Below are 15,494 nucleotides of genomic sequence, written 5' to 3'. Positions count from 1 at the left end.
TCGATATTTTATTTTTTTCTTGTAAAATCTTTAGTTTGTATGAAGCTTTTAAAATAATACATCACTGAAAGCCCAGTAAGTTGCAGCCCACTTATTTAATAAACATAACTTTGGGAGTCGTGACGAGATCACTATTAAAAGCCCAGCAAGTTGCAGCCAGTAAACAAAGTTTAGTGCACATGGCCAGATGCAGCCCAAAATACCGGACCCAGTCCAACCAATTAAGGGACCAACCAAAAATCGATTGCCCTAATGCCCTATGCAGACGTGCAGTCCCGTCAATACTGCTTCGGTTTGGTTTGTGGGCCATAGCTCGCTCGAAAATAGCTAGCTAAAAAAGCTCGATTTGAAACGACTTGAGCCAAGCCGGCTCATTTTGTAACCAAGTCGAGCTCAAGCCAAACTCGGCTCGGCTCGTTGGTTCGTTCTTAGACTCGTTTAACTTCGAGCTCGAGCTTAAGCCAAGCTGAGTTGACTCGTTTAATTTCGAGCTAAAGCTCATCTTGACTCGACTAGTTTTGTTTGTAGCCCTACAAATATAACATACTAGACTATAAATATTGTTCGAATGCTATTTAGATTAATTTTGTGATTTTTTAGTTGTATATATGCTTGGTAGTACTTTAGTTTAGGGTAAAACCTCTAGTTTTTTTCTTTATATTTGCATATTTTACACCTACAAGTTTATAATTAGAGCATGCTACAGCTCGAGAGTGTTTAGTTTATGAAAGCTCGAGCTCGATTTGAGCTTTGTTTTAACTAATTTATATTAATTATAATTATTTTTATATATAATTTAGTTATTTCTCATATTTTAATAAATAGTAATTAATAAATATATATATTTAATTGAAAGTTAATTACTGTTTTCGTCCCTGTGGTTTGTCAAAAATCACTATTTCGTCCCATTAGTTTAAAAATTGCGATTCCAGTCCTTGTGGTTTCACTTTCGTAACCATTTTAATCCATTTATTTTGTTAAGTACAGGGACTGAAATGGTTACGAGGTGGACAGAAATGGTTATGAAAGTGAAACCACAGGAACTGAAATCGCAATTTTTAAACTAATGGACTGAAATAGTGATTTTTGACAAATAATAGGGACGAAAACAGTAATTAACTCTTTAATATATTAATTAAAGTTATGTATATATTGGGCTCGTTTAGGCTTACAACCGAAACCCGGAACTAAAAGCCCAAAACTCAAATTGTACTCGAACCAATTGTTTTTAAATCAGTTTTGGGCTTTTCCTAATCAATCGTAGGGGTGCAAACGAGCCGAGCTACTCGCGAGTTACTTTAGCTCGGCTTGAAAAAAGCTTGAAACGAGCCGAGTTTTAGCGAGGTCGAGCCTAAAAACAAGTTTGTGTAATAAACAAGCTCGAGCCCGAGCTTCATTTATCGATCCCGAGCCGGAAACGGTTGGTTCAAGTACAATTTGAGTTTTGGGCTTTTGGTTCCGGGTTTCGGTTATGGATAATGTTTGCTGTAGAGTGTGGGCCCCTAGGACCGATTATGGTTGCCTACAATTTGGCGTGTTGAGTTTGCTATGTTCAATTTTTATGTATGCTTTGTTAGGGTGTAAGGGGCACTCACCTAAGAAGTGAGTCTCCTCTCTTACGCCCAACCAATCAATCAGTGCCACGTCAACTCCCCTCTTAAACTCCCCTAACACCCCATTTTGATGGCGGCACTCCCCTCTTAGGGGAGTTAGGGTTTTTTTTTTTTAAATAAAAGACATTTGATTAAATTAAAAAAAAATACATTCAAACTAGAAAAAAAAATTACATTCAAACTAGAAAAATATAAAAACAAACTACTCGTCGTCCGAATCAACTTCAAGGTGAGGCAGATCTAAACTTCCGAGATGCTCAACGAGATCGTGTTTTAGTCTCCAATGCGTGTCTTCGTCAATGAGCTCCGTATAAGCTGTATCATCGAAGACGGGTTCGACTGGAGGATCTTGAATATGTACCGGTGCTATCGCCCTTCCGTCGTCTTTTATAATCATGTTGTGTAAAATAAGGCACGTATACACGATGGACCTTATCTTTCTCACCGTTTTCGAACGCATTGGACGATTTAGTATTCCCCACTTCGACTTTAACACACCAAACGCCCGTTCCACATCTTTTCTTGCGGCCTCGTGTTGCCTCTTGAACTTTTTTTCATTCGGGTCGTGTGGATATGGAAAAGACTTCACAAACACGGACCAGGTAGGGTAGATCCCATCAGTAAGATAATACCCGCGTTTGTATAAGTGGTTGTTCACTTGAAATGGACAATTTGGCGCCGTTCCGTTTCGTTGAGCAAGAAATAATGGAGATTGTTGCAGCACATTGATGTCGTTTTGTGAACCCGCCGGGCCACAAAAAGCATGCCAAATCCACAAATCTTGAGACGCCACCGCTTCTAACATAACCGTCGGGTATTGATGATCGTCTCTCATGTATTGTCCACGCAATTCTGTGGGGCACATTCTCCAGACGAAGTGTGTACAATCCAGACTACCCAACATACCAGGTAGGTGATGCCTCTCCTCATGAGCCTGATACAATAGCGCAACGTCGTGGCTCGTTGGTCTACGTAGGAATTCACCGCCATACCTTTTACAGACCGTCTCACAGAAATATTCAAGGCACTCACGAGAGGTCCTTTCAGACATATTTAAATACTCGTCCCCCTTGTCTGGTGGGTTACCGGTTGCAAGTTGTTTAATCGCCGAAGTAACCTTTTGCAACGGCGTGAAACTTTTCTTCATTCTCCTGTCTAAGCCTTCTTTAAACCACTCGTCATACGCTTCCACGTCACTAACAATTTTTAGGAACAAAGACTTGGACATACGAAATCTGTGACGAAAAGTATCGTCATTAAATTTTGGATTTTCATCAAAATAATCGGCCATGAGTGTCTCATGGCCCCCCTCACGATCTCGACGGACAACTTTTTTTTTTACTAGACGATGCCGTGTCTAGTAGCTCCGCTTGTTGGATGAGATTTTGGAAGAAAATTAAGCTAGTATCGCTTGACGATGCATCTCCATCGTCGGGAAAGTCGGGTAGGGTAGAAAGAAACGGAAGCTTGGAATCCATTTTGTATTTGAAAGATTTGAGTTTGAGAGTTTTGGTGTGAGTTTGAGAGTGGTGAGTGTGGTAAAAAATTGATTTAGGTTGGTTAGATATATATTGTTTAAAAAAGTTGATTTTTTTTTTTTATAAAAGTGACCGTTGTCAAACGGTCTATTTCCGAAAATCGTGCCAAACCAAGCGGTAACTCCACACCGCTCCCTATCACCGATTCGGGTCCCCGCTTTGATGGCGGGTGTGTTCCCGATCGGTGACTAGGGTCACCGAACCCTCTCCCCGCGAACGCCCCGTACACCCTTAGACTTTAAATTATAGTTCTATACATCTATTATAGTATGTTGAAAATATTATAAACTTGAATTATATAAACTATAGAGTTATTATAGATGTATAAGAGTGTTTATATTTCAAATGTTTTTTAAGAAAAGTTTAAGAATGATTGCAGGTAATGTACATTACGTATTAGAGTATTTGATATTTCAAATTAGAAATGTGGGGCTTATTATGTTTATTTGAAAGGGGTCTGACTTATTATGTTTAGTTTTAGGCTTTGTTTTACATTTGCGGCACACATCTAAGGGGTTGTGCCTTTAGGGGTGTTTAAAAAATTCCGGATCCGAAACTGAATCTGAAATATTTAAAAATCCGTATCTGAAATATACGAAATTTCGGTTATCCGAAAACTAGATAATCCGAATTTTTGGATTCGGATATAAATTTCAGAAATTTCGGGGATAATCCGATTATCCGATATCCGAAAACTATATTTTTTTATAAATATATATAGTATATGACTCTTATATTTTGTTTGAAATATAGTATAAAATGGCAAATAATAAGACGGCAAACAGTTATACCTAATCACTGCTAATCAGATGAGTAATGAATAACTGATACCTAACGAGTATTAGACTATGTATGAGACAATATTATAAACAAGTATGAGTCTGAGATTACCAATGCTCCTTTCATGTCTAGCCTATAGTCAAATTTATTTGTGGGTGATAGTGGACAGTTTGGACGTTTTAAGTTAACATGTTTTATATTCACTTGTGAATAATGGTATGATTTATCTAATTTTAGTATATCTAAATAAACTAATAAGTGATTTATGTCACAATCAAAAAGTTGGAAGTTGTAACTACTTATGTATTTATACGAGAAGTCTAGGTATAGAAAAACTAATAAGCAACCCATTTTCACTGTTTAGCCCATTAATATAAAAATGAATTCGTAATCAAATGGTGTCATTGTGACAGAATCTTGAAAGTAAAGTTAATTGATGGAGCAAAGCAAAGTGGTTGCTATCGGGTCCCATTAGGGTGGGTTAGGAGTAGCTCAGATTAAGTTTATAGATATTTTTTAACGGTAAATTTGGATCACTGACGGATCACTGGGATATTATCGTCGTATCAGCGGAGTCACTCGATTATATCAATAAATCTCCCCTAGGCATAATGCCTATATACCAATTCAAGAGTAGGCCCAATAAATATGAAAAAACCCTCTTGTGGTAATCGAATCCAAGACCTATTGGTCCCAAAGCTTTATGATACCCCTAAAATGTCACTATGTTATAAAACTATGTGCAAGTTTATAAATATTTGAGTGGTTGTTCTCATTTGTTTTTCATTTTCTTTCTTTGATATTTAAATTAATAGTTATCTATGGTTGAGGTTTTTAGTTTATGGTACAATCGGGCCGAAAACTATGATTTTATAAAATCACAAATTGAATTGGGCAGGTTGTGTGCTTCAGCCAAACCGGTCAGTTTTACTAGTTTGCATAAAATGGGTTGAAACATAGTTATCAAATGCGCTAGACGCACTCAAGACGTATAGGTCTCGTCTTAGGCCAAGGCGCAAAGCGCAAAAAAAGCGAGGGACTAATAAAAAAATAAAAAAAAATTATGTATTAGAAAAATAATAGTATTCTTCAAATAAAATAAACAAAAGCTATTATATAACATTTATTGGGGTTTAAACATGTTTTAGATTGTATAAACAATAGTTTCTAACCAATAATTGTTATCTACAACAAAACAAGATTAATGTATAAAACATATCAGAATAAAAAAAGATGTTCATTTAACACAAGCAGTAAAGGAAACGAAAAGAAAAGATATTTAACAATAAAAACGTTAAACTAAAAAATATAAAAGTAAAAAATCATCACACAATGGAGTGACTAGTCATGTTAACAGCACAGAAAAACAAAAGCTGGACACAAATGCGGGACTCACGTACAATAAATTTTAAACTCTACCCTTTAACCCTTCTTCTCTCCCCCTCCCTCGCTCACAACTTGCAACTCCAACAACTACATTTTAGGCTATTTCACGCCAGTTTCAGGCCTCTTTTTGGATGTTTCATACTAATTTTAAATGTTCTGAGCTGTTCAAACCGGATTATGACCGGCATTTGCAGAATCCGACCGGAATTTGCAGAATCCGACCGGAATTTGGCCGGAAACTTGCCTGAGCGCGCATGGACAGCCAAGAGGCATTTTGTTTGCGCCTTGCCTTGTCGAGCGTCTAGATCGCTTTTGATAACTATAGGTTGGAAGACGCTAAAAATATAGTTTTATTGCATAAAACAAATTTGATACTTCGAACAAATTTACTTCTCAATTGTATTTAACACAATATCTATTTGTAAAGAAGTTATAATTTTGGATAACTTATATCATGTCTAACACGTTTTAAAAATTAATTTTCCCTTTTACCACTTAGGCTATGTATTATACACATCCTTTAAAATTATTTTTCCCTTTTACCACTTAGGCTATGTATTATACATATCCTTTATCGTTTAATAATGCAATTACTTCTTATTAATCTTTAACCAAAGTAAAACTAAAACATATAAGATAATTCTTATTAATTTTTTATCCATAGAAAATAAAACCTAATTTAGAAAAAAAAACCAACATCATTTATATTTTTAAAAGCATCATTTTATTGTTAAAAACCTAATTAATATTAACAAAATTTACATCTCTTTAAACTAAAACAATTATATATATAGAAAAATATATCGTACATTACGGCTTAACATACTTCACGTACGACAACGTGCGTGATTTGTTCTATAACAAGCGTGATTAATGTTTTCAATATGCGTGATTATTGTATTTCAACATGCGTGATTTTGGATTTTGGAGTTATAACGTGCGTGATTTTAAAATGAACGTGCGTAATTACCTGTCGTACGTGATGTATGTTAAGCCGTAATGTACATTAACCTTCCCCTCTCTCTCTCTATATATATATATATTGTTGACGAGTCATGATGAATAGTAACTTTATTTTTATAATAATATATATTTTTTTATTATTTTATTATTTAATATATTATAATAGTTTATTATTATATTTACTTTTAATAATAACATATTTTTCTTTTTTTAAACATATATTTCCTTTACCTTTTTTAATAATTGTTTTTTTTTTCTTTTTTTGAACGTATATTAATTTATCGATTAATTTGATACTTCTTTAATAATTTACGTTTATAGCTTTTTTCTAAAAACTTAAGTACGTAGTTATGCTTGATTTCTTTCCCTAACATTCCGTTATAAGTTCTGTTAAAAACGAAGTTGTGCTCAAAATAAAGTATTTATTTGTTATCATAAAACGATACATAGATAAACTAAATCGTTTTAATGGTTTGACTTTCTAAACAACATGTTTTATTTTTAAATCACGTTTGTTTTACATTATCATTTGCTCGGTTTCACGCGCGATATAAAAAAACTAGTTCAATATAATATCAAATATCTAGTCTTCTTCGTTGACTTGACCGAATTGCCATAATGTTCCATCAAATCTGCACGAAGGTTGTTGTGGGTATCTCGGTTGTGTAATGCCCATGTATTAGACTCACGCGGTATGTCATCAATTTCCTCAAAATCATCATCAGTGCAAACAAATCACAAGACCTTCATCTCCGAGATCCGAGAATCATGTTATGCAATATGATACACATATACATTATGTTCTTTGTTTTTTGGCGTGACCATGTGTGTGTCGGATTTTGGACTAATATATACCAACGTTGTTTTAGGACACCAAATTTTTGTTCCACTTCTTTCTTGCTCATTCTTGGCATGCCTTAGATTCTTTCATTTTTTCATGTTTCAGACATGTAAAAGATTTGACTAATATCGCGTATACAGAGTATATTCCGTCAGCAAGATAATATTGGTGCTTGTGTTCCGCTCTTGAAATCACAAACGAAGAATTAAGCGTCACGCTCTTTATAATGTCATTGAAAGGAAGTGTTGGAGAACATTAATGTCATCATTGAGCTGGCAACAACAAAGAAAGCATGTCAAATCCATAGATTTTATGATGACACAACTGCTAACGTTATTGTTAAATGTGACTATGTGAGTGATCACCTCGCAGATACTGACCTCTCCATGCATTTAAACAACTACGACCACGGTTGATGCGTATAATCAATGTTGTCAAACATTCGGGGGAATCTATTTTACGCTTTATGCGCTTCATACAACTATTTGATGTCACTTCAAGATGGTTTACGCAAATACTTCTTATTGTATAGCTTGATGACACCTTTGCTAAATTTATATATATACTTTTCCATGAAGTTTTTCAAACATCTTCAGATACTCATCCCGAAAATCGATATATGTTTCGCATGCCTTTTGACGAATTGCTTTTGTACATTTTTGTAAAGGAGTAAAACCCCATCTACCTATTGCATCCCATGATAATCTAAAAAACGACATTGTCGTTTCCAAATAGTCAATTATTCATCGGAATAGTTGACGGATTTTTCGGAACCGACACTAAAATTGTTCGTCGGTATACACGACGTTTTTGGCAAAGTAGTTGGCAACTAAACGTTCGTGTGCATCTTCATAATCACTATTTAGCTGAGCTTTCCTTGTTCTTGGTTGTGAAGTATTTTGTTCATTCAATAAAACTTATGTCGTCTTCATGAACACTTTGATAAAAAAGAAAAATGATTTAGTCATGATACAAGGGATTTATGTTGAAGTACACAAAATAGACAGAAGATGTGTGTCAACTAGAGGAAGATATAAAGATTGGAAATGGAGTTGTGTAGGTTGTAAAAAATAAGATGTATATGCATCATATAAATAAGTTATAACTAAAAAAAACTTAGATCGTTACCTAACGAGAATACATCTCCTATGGTTATATTTGTGTAAATGATGCACGGGATGGTGGTCATGTTGACCTTGAATTTTCACGTGATGTTCCCCGCAACCCACAACAGCCGGGTCATTGTTTTGCACCCCATGTAAGATTAAATATATTATGTATTAATATTTAATCTATAGCCATCATAATCATTTACATTATAGAGATCAAAATATATTAGAACCTATTAAATAATTAGTTGGTAATTGTTGATGGACCATATTACCCTTATTAACTAATTAGGTTTCCTTCTGGGTGCTTATATAAGGAGAATTATGTGGAGGTTTAAGGGTTACTCAGTTACACAATCACACCACCCCATTAGCCATAACATCATCACGTTGACCTCCTCTCCTAACCGATACCCTTTTCGGTTTCTAAGTCCCCATCATCAGTTAGCACCCTAAGGAGGAACCAGATCACCCTGACAAAGATGTCGAACTCCATGTCGTCTTCTCTCACTGGATTCTCCGCTGCACTATCGGCCATAACAGGTATGTTTACTGTTTTCCTTCATGCATAAACAGAACTGAACCAACATGTGGTATCAGAGCATATGTTGATTAGTCAGTTCTGTTTTCGTATCCATAATTCTGGGATTGAAACTTGGAAAACGGATTTTGTACCTTTAAAACTATCACAGCCGTTTTCGGGTCATGAAGATGGACTCGAAATCATTGTTTTCGGAAAAAGATTAATCATATATTCATTCGAAATTAACTGGGTTTATGTTTTACAACCGAAATCTATTTAGAAGTCTTAAAAGTTTCAGGTTTCGGGTTCCAGAATTTTTTTTTTGTTTTTATGATTAGGGTTCATCATGTTCATGAGAAAATTCGAAAATTCCATTATGTTTTGGAATGATTTAGGATTAATGGGTGTTTTTTCCATGTTTGATCTAAATTTATCTTTTAATTTTATACGAAACTGTTATTAGATAAACAGTTACTATATTTTTTCGAAACATGTTGATAAAATTAGATCATTTTAAAACAGGAAATAATATCTCATAATCCCTTAGATTTCGAATTTTCAGTTATGTTATCACAATAAACAGCTGTAACAGGAAGTTTCGAGATCATCAGATTGCGACTAGAGACCATCAGTCTCGACTAGAGACCATAAGGTCTCGACTCGAGACCATAAGGTCTCGACTCGAAATCATAAGGGAGCAAAGGTCTCGACTCGAGACCATAACGTCATAACTCGAGACCGTGGTTGCGACTCGAGTTCGATCCGCGCTAACGGGTGGTTTGCTATTAATAAATTGGTTTTGTAATTAATTAGTTAAATAATCATAATCAGATAATGTTTTACAAAACCAAAATAGCTTAACTTGCATGAGCTTCTGATGTATCATTTCTGGCCAAAGCTGACTTGATACATCTATTTATCATTCAAGTATTACGAAAGCTATGTTAAGTGTGCATCATAAGCATGAATGTTTTAATATCTGGCCAAAGCTGATTTAATTCTTTCATAGATGGCATACTTAACAAGTGCATGCTGATTTGTTACAACCACTTTACACATATGCTTAAATGATTACACTTCTGGCCAAAGCTGTTTTGTCTTCATTTAAGTAGAATTTTAACTAAGTCTATTATTTTGATGTTAGTAATAGACATTATCACAACTTCATTATGTAAAATGGTCATTATTTTGCCTGCCTTAGTTTAACGTGCCCATAGATCACATTAGGACTTCTTCCTTAGTATCATAACTTGCTCATCTTATTTCCACTATCAGCGCCCAATCAGGGAATTCCATCTTTGACTGGTGACAACTTTGCTGCATGGAAGGATGCTCTCATGCTTACGCTTGGGCTGCTGGATTTCGATTACGCTCTTAGGGAGAATAAGCCAGCGGACCTTACCACTCAGAGTACTGCTGCTGAGCAGATACTTCATGAAAAGTGGACTAGGTGTAACCGCATGTGTCTCATGTTTATGAAGCAGTCCATAAGCAATGCTATCAGGGGAGCTATTCCTGATTCTGAAGATGCTAAAACCTACTTGGCTTCTGTGGAGGCGCAATTCAAGGGGACGTCTAAAGCACACGCTAGTACCCTTATTCTCAAGCTGGTGACAACTAAGTATGATAGGAGGAGCGGCATTCGCGAACACATCATGATGATGAATGACATGGCCAATAAGCTGAAGGGGCTGGAAATGGAAATCAGTGATGGTTTCATTGTTCATTTTATCATCACTTCGCTTCCTTCATCTTTTGAAGCATTTAAGATCAACTACAACACTCAGAAGGAAAAATGGACGATGAGTGAGCTGGTCGCCATGTGCGTACAGGAGGAAGAGCGCATGAGGATGGATCGCACTGCTGATGTTGCCAACTTCACTACCTCCAATCCTAAGAAAAGGAAGAACAATTATCAGAGGAAGGATGCTTCAAAAGTCCAAAGGCCTAATCCTAATCATAATACGAGTGCACCTTCCAGCTCTAAGAACTCCTTGGGCAGTATCCGCTGCAAGTTCTGTAAAAAGACAGGACATATGCAGAAGGAATGCCCTGACTTTAAGGAGTGGCTGGCTAAGAAAGGTAACGATTATTTTATGATACTTGAGTCCTATAATTTAAGTGTTCCTGCTAATTCTTGGTGGTTTGATTCTGGTTCTATGGTTCATGTTACCAATTCTACTCAGGGATTCCTTTCAATCCGGAAGCTGGAAAGAAACCAAAGAACGCTTAAGGTTGGGGATGATCGAGAATTAGAAGTGAAGGCCATTGGAACATTACAATTAGTTATGAAAACTGGTTTATGTATTAAACTTTATGATACCTTATATGTTCCTGAGGTAACTCGGAACCTTGTATCAGGACCAAAGTTAGACATGGACGGTTTTATTGTTTCCCATGGTCATCGCAAACTCTCTATCCTCTATGATTCTGTTCTTTATGGTACTGGTATTCTGGATGGTGGTCTCTATAGATTAGAACTAGAAGATAACTTTTCCAAATCTTTGTTGTCATATAACATTAATGAATCACTCACAAAGATGGAAGAGAAACGAGACTTAGAGACTTCATCCATGTTGTGGCATCAGCGTTTAGGCCACATTTCAAAAGAACGATTAAATCGTCTCGTAAAGGATGAAGTCTTACCTCCTCTCGATTTCTCTGACTTTGGAACATGTGTCAAATGTCTTAAAGGTAAAATGACATTAGCGAATAAGAAAGGTGCCACTAGGAGCTCTAATTTATTAGAACTCATTCACACTGACATTAGTGGTCCCTACCAAATCGCTGGCATAACAGGACATACTTCATTTATCACTTTTATTGATGATTATTCTCGTTACATGTACTTGTATCTTATTAAGGAGAAATCTGAATCTCTTACAACTTTTAAAGATTATAAGGCTGAAGTTGAAAAGCAATTAGATCGTCAGATTAAAGTTGTGAGATCAGATAGAGGCAGTGAGTATTATGGAAGACATACTGATGTGGGTCAAGCTCCTGGTCCATTTTATGAGTTTTGTAAGGGCCAGGGGATTGTGAACCAATACACCATGCCTGGTACACCTCAGCAGAACGGTGTCGCTGAAAGAAGAAACCGTACCCTTATGAACATGGTGCGCAGTATGTTAGCCAACACTAATTTACCATTATTCCTCTGGACTGAAGCATTAAAAGCAGCTGTTCATATACTCAATAGAGTTCCTTCTAAGTCTGTCCCTAAAACTCCTTATGAACTTTGGACAGGAAGGAAACCGAGTCTTAAATATATGAAAGTATGGGGCTGCATTGCTGAAGCAAAACTTTACAATCCTTTCCTAAGGAAACTTGACCCTAAGACAGTTACCTGTTTCTTTATCGGGTATCCTGAGAACTCGAAGGGTTATCGTTTCTATTGTCCTTCCCATGTCACCCGTATTGTTGAGACCAAGCGTGCCGCGTTCCTGGAGGATTTCAAGGTCAGTGGGAGCACTACCAACCCTTACGAAGAATTGCAAGAAGTACAAGACGCGGGGGGGGAGAGACTCGTCGCTTACCATTACTCCGATTACTCCTCTTGTACCCAATGCAATTATTACACCTGAAGCTACTGCACCAACTCCAAATTCACCTCCACAATCAGAACCCATTATACCTCATGACGAAGGCACATCAAACGCTCAAAACCAAGACAACGCTGAACCCGATAATCCACTCAGGAGGTCATCCAGGCAAAGAAGGCCTCCTAATTGGGATGATTATGTTACCTACCTGACTGAAATGGACCCCGGAAAGCTCAATGATCCTATCTCTTACAATGAAGCCATTAGCAGTGATCAGTCTTCTGAATGGAATAAAGCAATGATTGATGAGCTTGAATCCATGAAGAAAAATGACGTTTGGGATTTGGTAGAATTACCCAACGGAGTCAAACCCGTAGGATGCAAATGGGTGTTCAAAACAAAACTGGATCCGAACGGGAACGTTGAATACTACAAAGCGAGATTTGTTGCAAAGGGCTACACTCAGAAAGAGGGAATTGATTATCAAGAGACGTTTTCACCTGTCTCTCATAAAGATTCATTAAGGATCGTCATGGCCCTAGTAGCTCATTTCGATTTAGAGCTGCATCAGATGGACGTTAAAACCGCTTTCCTTAACGGAGATTTGGACGAAGATGTTTACATGAAACAACCTGAAGGCTTTAAACCTGAAGGTCAGGAACATCTAGTCTGTAAGCTGAAGAAATCCATTTACGGGTTAAAACAAGCATCACGTCAGTGGTACCTCAAGTTTGATGAAGTCATGAAGAGGCAAGGTTTTATGAAGAATCAAGTGGATCAATGCACCTACCTCAAGATGAGTGGGAGCGACTTTACTATACTTGTCCTTTACGTAGATGATATTCTATTGGCAAGTAATAGTTTAGACATGTTGCATGAGTCGAAGCGTTTACTTTCGCATAACTTCGACATGAAGGATCTCGGAGATGCTTCTTACGTCATTGGCATCGAAATTCACCGAGATAAAAACAAAGGGATCTTAGGATTGTCCCAAAGGGCCTACATAGATCGTGTCCTTACACGGTACAACATGCAACAGTGCAAACCCTCCGTCGCTCCAGTAGTTAAGGGAGATGTTTTCGGTTCGTTTCAGTGTCCGACAACAGAGGTTGAGAAGGAGCAAATGAGCCAGATACCTTACGCGTCAGTAGTCGGGAGCTTGATGTATGCTCAAGTCTGTACTCGTCCAGATATCGCTTATATTGCTGGAATGCTAGGCCGCTATCAGACTAATCCTGGCTTAGATCACTGGAAAGCAGCTAAGAAGGTACTTCGATATCTGCAAGGGACGAAAGACTATAAACTGACTTATAGAAGAAGTGATCATTTAGAAGTGGTGGGCTATTCTGATTCTGACTTTGCCAAATGCAAAGATGACAAGAAATCCACTTCGGGCTATATCTTTATGTTAGCAGGCGGCCCTATCTCTTGGAAGAGTCATAAACAACAGTTGACCACAACTTCCACAATGATGGCAGAGTACATTGCTGTTTATAAGGCAACCTGTCATGGAATGTTGCTTAGAAACCTGGTCACTGGACTCAAAATCGTTAATTCCATTTCTAGACCATTGAAGCTTTACTGTGATAATTCAGCTGCCGTTAGTTTCTCGAACAGTAACAGTTCGACTGGAGCTGGTTTATATCTCGATACGAAATATCTATTTGTACGTGAACGAGTTGAGGAAAATAATCTTTGTATCGAGTATATTAGTACTAAGGATATGCTTGCGGATCCGATGACTAAAGGTCTCCCTCCTAAGGTTTACGAAGAACATGTTCGGAATATGGGATTTAGTAAAGACCTTATTTGAGCATATTGTACTAGCTTATTTTTTATGATTAATGAAATTTCCTCAGTTTGATTTTGTATGTCTGTTAGAATATGTTCAACCGGTATAATGGCATATAGACAAATAAAGTTACAAGTCAAACAAAGGGCTTACGTGTATTTTGATCATAATGATTAGGTTTTAAATTAAGGCTATAGTATGATTAATAGGGGTCCTGAGTCGCATAATGATTCAACGGCTGTATTTTTCTGCTATAGTACTTGTTTACGCTCTGTTCCCGAGTTAACTTAATAAGGGATAAGAAAAGAAAGCAAAAGTGAGAAAGGAAAGGACGAGAAAGGAAAATAAAAGATGACTTTCCCACCGTTTCCTCCCAAATCGGAAGGAAAGAAAAATTAAAGAATTTAGCCTAGCTTTCCCGTCATTTCCTTTCTTTTCCTTCCTTAAATGAAACTCGGGAACACAACATGTTTTATTTTCCTTTCTTTTCCTTCCTTAAATGAAACTCTGGAACACAAAATATTTTACTTTCTTTTTGTTTCCTTCCCTTTCCTTCCGTTAGTAAACTCTGGAACACAGTGTTAAGGCTAAAATGAGTGTTAACTCCTGAGCAGGCTTATCTAATACTCATAGTAAATGATTACTCGGCTAAGTGGGAGAATGTAAGATTAAATATATTATGTATTAATATTTAATCTATAGCCATCATAATCATTTTACATTATAGAGATCAAAATATATTAGAACCTATTAAATAATTAGTTGGTAATTGTTGATGGACCATATTACCCTTATTAACTAATTAGGTTTCCTCCTGGGTGCTTATATAAGGAGAATTATGTGGAGGTTTAAGGGTTACTCAGTTACACAATCACACCACCCCATTAGCCATAACATCATCACGTTGACCTCCTTTCCTAACCGATACCCTTTTCGGTTTCTAAGTCCCCATCATCAGTTAGCACCCTAAGGAGGAACCAGATCACCCTGACAAAGATGTCGAACTCCATGTCGTCTTCACTCACTGGATTCTCCACTGCACTATCGGCCATAACAGGTATGTTTACTGTTTTCCTTCATGCATAAACATAACTGAACCAACACCCCATGCCACGGGGAAGTGGGAGAGGCATAGTGTTCCTCGCAACCCACAAAAACCTGGTCATTCTCCCGCACCCCATACCACAAGTATAACACTAAGCCTTATAAAAAAAATCTACTAACTTGGTTATAATTTATTTATTTGTGCTTTTCAACAATATTGTACTTATAGGTATACAAAAAATAGTTTGATAATGAATGTTCTAGGAAAAAAAGGAGACAAGAATGTTAAGTTTTCTCACAAGTCACAATATGTTTTTTTTCCTTTTTACAGTCCACAACATGTTAAGATGATGTTCATTTCTT

Source organism: Helianthus annuus, chromosome 17, assembly GCF_002127325.2.
Source record: "Helianthus annuus cultivar XRQ/B chromosome 17, HanXRQr2.0-SUNRISE, whole genome shotgun sequence".
NCBI classification, from domain to species: domain Eukaryota; kingdom Viridiplantae; phylum Streptophyta; class Magnoliopsida; order Asterales; family Asteraceae; genus Helianthus; species Helianthus annuus.
Note: the sequence above shows the minus strand (reverse complement) of the source record.